Here is a 9,841-nt window from a genome sequence, read left to right as displayed (position 1 = left end):
CCATACCTTCAAAAGATCGTTTTCTTTCATTTTTGTTTCACTACTATTTACTAATCCTAAAAAGAATGAACGACAAAGATTTGAATCTAACTTTAATAAATTAAAAAGACAATGGACATGAAATGAGAAAACATGCTATATAACATGTCGAAGAGTTGACATAAATCTCTTCGTAATTAAATAATTATTGGAGAAGGCGCCATTTCCCTGTCCATTCAAAATATCCAATTTGTTAAAGTTTTACGTTTTCATTATTTTTAGTACGTTCGAAAGTTTGTTATGCTTTTGTTTTCACCATACGTTTAACAATACTTTAAAAACAAAACAAAAAATGAAATGAGAAAACATGCTATATAGTATGTTAAAAAGTTGGCACAAATCTCTTCATAATTAAATAATTATGGGAGAAGGTGCCATTCCCCTGTCCATTCAAAATATCCAGTTTGTTGAAATTTTACATTTTCGCTTTTTTCAGTACATTCGAAAGTTCGTTACGCTTTTGTTTTTGCCATACATTCAAAAGATCATTTTCTTTCATTTTTGTTTTACTACTATTTAACTATTAGCTAATATAAGTTTATTTACTAATATAGCAACTATTAATTACATACTAACTATTATAAATACTATTGATATTACAAAAGTATATCTAATTTACTAATTACACTAGAACTATTAAAATTACTAACAAAAACTAAATAAATAATCATGTGACTAAACTAATCATGTTGAGTAATTATAGTAAACTAATATCAACAAAACTAACTATCTAAGGACGGACGAAGACTAACTAATGATGTTGACTCATTATAATAAACTAAAAAGGAAAATGAAAAATTTGTTTAAACTAATCCTAAAAAGAACGAATGATGAAGATTTGAATCTAACTTTAATAAACTAAAAAGACGAAGGATAAAATTGTTTAAACTAATCCTAAAAAGAATGAATGACAAAGATACTAATCCTAAAAAGAATGAATGACAAAGATTTGAATCTAACCTTTTGTCTTTTAAACACAATGACCGAGGAACTCATGTACGCGCCTCCATACACTTGTGTATGACCTTTCTCTCTCCTCAAATAAGAGAAAAATTTCATAATGAAGAGAATGGCTCGCACTACTTAACTCTCCCCCCTTTATATAGGCTTAAGGCTTCCCAATGTTCAAAGCTTTCCTTTAAACTTTTTAAAGCTTTTGTGGTTTACAAACTTGAAATCCTAAAAGCTTTCAAACTTTTTAGCTTTTCTTCAATTTTGGGTGTTAACAAAAAAAGATAATTACCAAATGTCACATAGCTACACATGTAAAAAGGAGAAAAAGAAAGAAGAGGAGAAGGAAGAAGAAGGAAAAAAAAGGCTTGTCCCCCTGAAAAAAAGCCAATGTGCAATATGGGAAACCCTAAGGTTTCCCCCTCCCTCCTATACATTGACAGGTATGATGCCTTATGTCCATTGCACCCTTCCGATGTACTTGCATGCCCTCGTGCAAGTGGTCACCCAATGCCGCCACCTTGGAGCTCACTATAGACCTCACCTACCATCTACAGAGCCCTATCCCCGTTGCCCTAGAGCTTGCCCGCTACATATAAATCATCGTTGCCCCCTAACAGGCTCGTCACCACATAGGCCAGTGAACTCCCCACTCTACAAATGCCCTCATCACTGTGCCTCCTTAGATCCACTCCATCGGCCCTGCAGTGCTCTCTGACCTAGTCACCTCCTTTGTCTTAGCTACCCTCCTTGTCTTCCCTCCCTCCTTTGCCTCTTTCGTCTTTCCCTTCACCCTCATTGGCTCCCTCTTCCACTTCTTCAACACCCTCCCCTTCCCCGCTTCTTCATCCTCCACCCTCTCCCACTTCCTTGTCCTCCTTACCTTCCCTTTGGATCCTCCCCTCCCCTCCCCCGCTTCTTCATTCCCCTCTCCCGCTCCCACCCCCTCCCTAAACCTTTCCCTTCCCTTGCCTCCCCATCTCCTCCCACCACCATTCCCACTCCCCTAATCCAAGAAGGAGAAGAAGAAGCAGTAGCAAACTGACTCCATCTCCCTTCTCCCCCATCATCATCCACACCTCTCTACGATCTTAACATAAAATTTAAAGGAGTAAGCTTGCATGTCCCATCTTTTGTGGTTGGCTCAACCATAGCAAAGATCCAAAAGAAGGGCTCTGAACAAGGTCTACTTAAAAACTTAAGAGTGATACTACTTAGTTCACATTGCCAAGATTACTCAATGTGGAAACCAAAGTGTGTGTGAGTGAGTGAGGCCTATTTTTCTCGATATGGCAACCTGGTGAAAAGTGGTTTGGTCTTTGGCTAGTCCTTTTTTGGTGTGTTTTCTTGGAGTCAAGTGCACTCGGGCAGGTGGCAAGTCCCTTTCCATGCCTAGCCAACATCCACATAAAATAGTCTCTTTCAGCACATGTAAAAGAAACCCTTCTACACCAACTTTCAATTCTTGTAATGTTTCAGATGTAAACTAATGACCTATATCTTTAGAATCCCGTAAGCTTGGCTGCCTTGACACTTTTTCATACAAACCCTTAGTTTTTAGGGGAGATGGAGACAACAAAGTGAAGCTCGAGACCAATGTGTAAGGGAACCTTGGATACGAGTATCCGGAGGCTTGAAAATTTCTTTTGACACAAAAGACATGAGAGAGGTAGCTGAAATTCTAGGTCCAATTCCCGAGCAAAAGGAGAAACTAAGAAGATCCAGAACTGCCAACAATTCTCAAATTATTGAGCACATACATAACCACAAAAACCATGATAGTAGGTCAATATTTTGCAATCTAAACCTTTGTCTATGAGAGCATCAATGATGAGCTCTTACTTGCCAAGTGAGGATGAGAGATCCTAAGTCATTACATGAGGCCAAGAGGCAGTTTAGATTTTTGAAAGTTTATTTTTTGATAAATAGGCATATCTAAAATCATGAAATATCATAATCATAATATTCTTGTGGCTCATATCAATCTATTGATACCTTGGGCTCTTTCCATGCTTGACCCTATTGCCATAGTTACAAGGGATACCCAAGAATGAAGGGCTATTACATCTCCCTTAGAACATTGGGGATCCCAAGTTGTTTCAAAAAGAGAGACAAAGTGAGTCTCCCATTTGCAAATCCTTGGAGGAATATGATTTATCCTTGAATCACTCCACTCAGTCCTTGTAAACATCCGATAAGTTGTGCGATAATACCAATCAAAGTGGTATGACACACTAATCTTTTTTTTTTTAATTTCGTCTATCAGCCCAAAATGTGCTGCTAAGAAAACAATGGTTTGCGTACATTTGTTATACCCCCAACTCCAGGAGGATAATTGTTCAACGTCTATCGTTAACAGTGGACCAAAATATTTGCCACCCTATACTAATTCTGTGTCTTGCCCACTTGCCTTTGGCAATCCCAGGGCAAATTTGGAAAATAGTCTCTTAAGAAAGAGACTTCGTAATCACTCATTAATGTCCCACCAATGTGCCCTAGGATTCGAATATCTTAAGGAATTCGTTTTTAGCCTATGCTTATTTGGTTGAGGTTCATAATCAAGAAGCTCTTGTGGAAGAAAAGAAAAGCAGAGATGAGGACACTGCTGGTCCTTCCTCTTCAGGCCCTTCTAAACAAATAACAGGAAGTAAAATGGAGTAGCAGAAAGAGGCTAAAAAAGCCATACCTGAGCATGTTATGGAGGATGCATCTCAAGAGAAGAAACAAGAAGGGAAAGAAAGGGGCAAGCATCTCGGTTATAGGTTACAATCAAATCTTGAGACTGCCACAAACCTTAAAAAGTCTTGGAAGATCGTATACTTGGTAGTAGAGTGGAATTCACACTTGGCAAAGTTCTTGGAATTTCAAAGTGTGAATTTCATGATGCAATCATTGATATACTAAAACAAAAAAGACAGTTTGATGGTGAAGTTTTACAAGCATTGATGCAGGTTGACAAAGACATAGAGAAACATCTTTAGAGGGAATATGATGATGCATGTAATGTTGCTTTGGAACAGGCTGATGCTAAAAATGGGCTAAATGGGAGTATAGATAGCAAGCTTGGGCTGAAAATGGTATTATGGGCATCACTAAGCATAGAGAGAAGGCTATGTATAATAGGGATGTCCATCAACAAGCACATGAAGAAGAAGATGCTCATTTTTTAGTTGCTCTGTTTGTTGAATAGGGGCTCTAAGGGAGGTTGGAAACTTGGCAGTTGTAGGGGAGGACTGTACATGATGAAGCTTACTATGGGCAAGAGAAGACATTGTATCTGCACTAGTTAGATTGCATGGTAGGAGAATGAGGGAAACTAGGGGTAGGAGGGATCTCAGGAGGGAAAGATTGAGGAACCACTGATGGCCTTGTCTCTTCCTCACTATCTTTGCTGTCTATATACACCTTCCTTGTAGTTTGCTTTGTCCTAGCCATGACTTGCTAGAAAATGACACAAGTTGAAACATTTTAAAACCTTAAACACAAAGAAAAAACTAAAAACATTAATGAGAAACCTTAAGCACATCAAAAACCTTAAACCTCGATTAGAAACTTCAAATACGGTGCGAGAGGAGGGAAGCCCAACATGGAAGATGATCATTCGCGCTGTATTTGCAAGACAAAGATTCAAACAACAAATACCGTGCGAATACACTCAAGCATTAGATTTTACGCAATACATTTGCACCGTACTTGCAAATGACAGTTACGGCAGAACGCACTTGAGGCAATACATTCGCAAATGATCGATACGACGCGAATGATCTCAATCGTCAAATTGCAAGGAATACATTCGCGCCATATTTGCGGATGACCGATATGGTGCGAATGTAGTGAAGTGCAAGATCAAAATTAACCTACTCGTGTTGTATCTGCTATTCACTTGAGATTCCTTGAAAATCTTCATATCCCGATCATATCCAAAAATTGGGCAGCCTACTCACTAGATGAAAATGTAGTCAATGAATACTAAATGTTCCTAGGTAGAAATTAGTAATATGGGGTGATGTGACATTCGTTGAACTCGACGTTGCTACGTACTCGTGTCGTACGTGCAGATTGAATGTCACTCAGAAGGTATCATCTTTCGCACTCGTGGATTTGAAAAGTGAGCCACGTAAGTTGGCATCAATCTTTTATACCTATGGGATAGGCGATACATGGCACTGTTTTATTGGCTAGGGTTTGCGCGGGCCATCCACGTGGCAAATAGTTGTCCTTCTCTATATATACAAGTAATTAGACATTTATGATTTTTTTGACAAATTATCAAGCCTAGCTAGAGTTGAGCTCCTCTTTCAAATTTTCATATGTCAAATTGTGCCATTTCATGCACCCCTTGATACAAAGCGAGGAGGCATTGTTCTTGAGGTCACTTGTGCACTTTTGTGCCGTATCATAGATCCCCAAATATGAAGCGAGGTGGTATTGTTCATGATGTCGGATGTACACTTTCGTGCCATATCGTGCTTTCACTCATGTCTGAACCTGAGGATGTTGTAGGCTCCTAAGAGTAGGTCGCCCTGATAAGAAAAGAAGAAGATAGTCATCAGGGTCAATGACTTCTAGTCGTACTACCTTCTCCCCTGAAATTTTCACAGCTCCCTCCCCTTGTTCAGCGATAAGTGTGGTAATTCCTTGGAAGTCTCCAATCAAAGGCAAGTCACCATTGAGGGTTCCCGGTTTGTCTCAGATCACAGAGGTTTCTCCATCAAAAAGGTTCCTAGAAGCTTTTCTTGGAGGAGTTTGCTGAGTTTGAAAGTCTTGCATTTTCGGTAGTTGAAAAGGATGCAAAGGAATATGTTCACATACCTATTGGGAGATCACCTTTAGAGAAGGCTTTGTTTTCAAGAAAGTATACATATCATTCTCTTGACAGGTTTTGTACCTCAGAATTGTTTTGTTCTCCTCATTCTAGGAAATGCAGGCTAATGTCAAAAACAACTGCATTCATTGCATATACTCTTGTTAAATATTCTATAAAATTTTATGAACAACAATTAAAGGGTCCAAAATGTTCCGGCTTCTGCCTTTTGGGCGGGGTAGCAAATGACAAGGATGCATAGGAATGTTTGGACCCTGAGCAAGAAGCACATATTGCTGGCATACTAGATGTTGCCCAATTCAGAGCTGAGACCATTATTAAAGAAAACAAAGCAAATGCAGATCTTGTATGTGACTCTTCTTTTTATACTGTTGCTTCACTTCCAACTTTCCCTATCAAGGAGAAGGAATACATACTGCTAGTAGACATCCAAAGGCTCTTCAATCTTAGGGAGGATTATTGTTTAGCGATCATTGCAGAGGCTTCTAATGCTGCAAATGGCACTATTGACGTCAAAAATGAATCGAAAAAAGAGTTACTTAAACTTGACACCAAAATTATGGACGATAAGTTTATTGAAGCACGAGATTCCCTTTCTCTTTGTTTTCATAAGGCAAAGAATGCTAAGAAAGAGTATGGGATTACTGAAGAGGAGTTCCACAACCTTCAAGACTGACTCGAAATTTCCAAATTTGGAAGAGAAGAGTCACAATATGTTAAAGAATTGGAAGATACCAATGAGGCACAATCATCAATTAACATATGGAATCCAACTAAGCTAGAGAATGATGAAAATCAATTGGTACTTTAATCTCGAATTTTGCAAGATATACATTAATATGTTTGATTTCAACATTCATTTGACATTTATCTTTTTTTACAGATGGAGATTAAAGATAACTTCTTACAACGGGGTCAAGGGACAAGAGTTGGTATTGGTTCACTCTGAAAGATGTTGCACTTGGCCATTACTAAGCGAGGATTGATCTGCATGTTTTCTTGGTATTTCATAATATCTTCTTAGAGGAAGCAACATGGCCTTACTATGTATCAATGCACTTACAAGGCTACTTGGTTTCTTTGGGTTACAATACAATGCACACAAGGTGATGTTTTTGGAGAAGACTATGGCAATTAGGATTTTTGGTTATGGTCCTGGTTTCTTTGCTTCTAGAACATGATACTTTCTAGCCCTCTCATCTTATGCTTTGGCAGCAAACTGAACTGATATAAAATCAATAGTTGGCTACAAGAGAAGAAAATTTCTACGTTATAGAGGAAATATCCCAGAGGGGGAGGATGATGTAAAGTCTCTTTAGAGCTAGCTTTGTACTTTTCTTTCTTGAAAAATACTATGAATTGTCAAGTTGAAGTATTCATTCTTTGAAGCTGTTGTAAAAAAAACCAATTCAATAGCTTCTCAAGAGCATTGCTTTTTATAACTACTCCTCCATGGCTTGTGCTTTAGAAAAAACTTGTATGTGCTTGATAGTGAGTTCTTTCCATGACTTGGCCGTTATAAGTTGTTAGGGGGCCTTGCTCCTCCACAAAGTAAGGCCCATGGATACGAAGGACATGCTGCACATTCATAATAGTAACGATCATTTTATGGCAATGGAAATTTTATCGAAGAAAGCTTGGATTAAATATTATCTCTTACCAAATAAAATGTGATATATTTTTCTCCCCATGCCTCCTTTATTGCTTGAACAAGATTTGTAATCGAACATTTGAACTTTTTTGGATACGTGCAGGTTTTTGTTTGTTGCTTGAGGAGCTTTAGGAAGACATCCAGGTGTCTCCAAACCTCCATCCTTAGAAATGCAAATCGTGGTGTGCTTGCAACATTTGTCGTTATCCCACAAGTAATGCTCACTTGTTTTCCTATACGGTTTCCTAAAAAATGTATAGCTTTTGAGCCTCCCATTGAGACATCGGCCAAGACATCTCTTGTTTTCCCTGAAAGTGTTGGATCTTTTCTCAAGTGAACTTAACCTCCATGAAAACCCATTTTGGAGAGTAATGCCTCACATTTGTCAATACACTCATCCAATAAAGACAAAGGCTTAATTGAGTATGCATAGTTGAGATGCAACATGAGAAGTTTATCAATAATTCTAATATTTGCATGAAAGTACATGTATAAACATTTGTAAGAGGAACCAAAAGAATTGGATCCCATATATCTTCCTTGTTTTATTTTTACTTAGATCTATAGAGTCTCTAGTTGGGGCTCTTCTTATAGGGTGCAAGTTGCTCCAATCTTTAGACCCAACACTTTCCATGCAATAAATACAAGGATATTTTGCATTTGCCCCATTACATATTCCAAGCATGCATTTGATAGTTTTCAAGTCAACGCTTGTGTGCCATTCCACATTAAAATTACCAACCCCATCAACAACCAACATTTCTCCTTCACTTTGAGACTTAATAATGTTTGGAATACTTATATGAGTAAACAACCATTTCAGCATTTGATGATTCTCAATTGGTACTTGAGCTGCACTAACCTACCAAATCTCCATCTCAGATTGGAACTTATGCACTGGTGCTTGACCCCCACCATTGCTATATTCCAATACTTTGTTCATGATGTAAATGCTAACTTTTTTCACCTTTTGTCCTTTTTGAATCTATGCTTCATCTAACTTCAAGCCAAACTTCAAAAACCCGTGACATTCCTCTAATGTGAGTCTATACATGTGAACCATTGCAATTTGCACTCTTCTTAGATCAACCCATATATTGTTAAATGCATTGTATTCAAACCTAGATTTCATTTTTGTCTTTTCATATGGCATAGATGCTTCAATATGAATGTATTCCCCAAAAACTTGTGGAATCTTACGATTCATGGCAGTCCTTGCAACCGATACTCTAAGGGCTCGAGGCAACCCAAATGCAGTGATTCTATTACATTTTAGATTTTTAAACCATAATCTTGAGATGGCTCGATAACCTTTTTGACTAATGCCCACAGTATCACATGTCTCTACAATTTCATTTGGTTTTATTGTGTCCTTTAAGTCCTTGACCAATTCTTTGAGAGTTGGGCCTCTCAAATCCATATTCTAAGGTGACCTAAGGATCCTCAAAATATCATTCTTATTCATGGTCTCTTTTAAAATACCGATTCTCTCCTCACTCTCTCGAATATTAATACCTGACATGCTAGAAACATTTCTTTGCAAGATTCAATCTTCTTTTCTTTACTCTCTCACACAAGCTAGTTATATTTTTTAATGGTCTCTTTCTCTCTCTTTATCCTATTGGAGTTTTCTTTAAGTGTGCTAGCTTACCTTATAATGACTTATTAGCATTTTCCAGAATATCAATATTTTTTGTAAGCTCAAAAATGCTTGTCTGTGCAATAAATAATGTTTTTCTCATTTCATTCATTTGAACTATGTATTTGTAAGATATAGAGTATAACCTTTTACAATATCCAAGCATCCCATTATAACCTTCCCCCACATTTCTCATATAGTCATGAATATTAAAAAAAATAGGAGGTTTACTTGTTAAAGGATCCTTGGGATAAATATTTCCATCCACCCACAAATCTATATGTTTATTTCCTTGAGTTTGTAATCTGTTGGCCTCCATCTCATTTGTTAATACTTGACGATGTATACTTCTCCAAGATGAATAAATTGGATCTAATTGGATGGTAAGTTTGTACTTGCATGTGCTCGCATTTGTATTACTTGCAGAGGTATTGCCAAACATTTTAGCAGATCAACGATCACAGTGATAAGAAAGTGAGAACAAAGAATAGAATAGTGAAAGAGAATAGAGAAAGAACATGTGAAAAGAAGACACAAGAGTAGACAAACCGCGATATAGGTGGACATTTCTTGAAAATACAAAATCTTCCAAGTTCCAATACAAAAAACGGTCGAAAAGGTGACCCTAACATAAATTAAAGACGAGGAAAATTTAATGGTCGACCTCTTCAATGAATTCAATATTCTCTCATTAATCACATGTGAGCAACCAAATTTGGTGTTTTCATTCCTCAGA

Source organism: Lygodium microphyllum, chromosome 2 (assembly GCF_053477565.2).
Source record: "Lygodium microphyllum isolate KBCC chromosome 2, Lygodium_microphyllum_v1.1.10, whole genome shotgun sequence".
Taxonomy (NCBI): Eukaryota; Viridiplantae; Streptophyta; class Polypodiopsida; order Schizaeales; family Lygodiaceae; genus Lygodium; species Lygodium microphyllum.
This window is presented reverse-complemented; position numbering follows the sequence as displayed.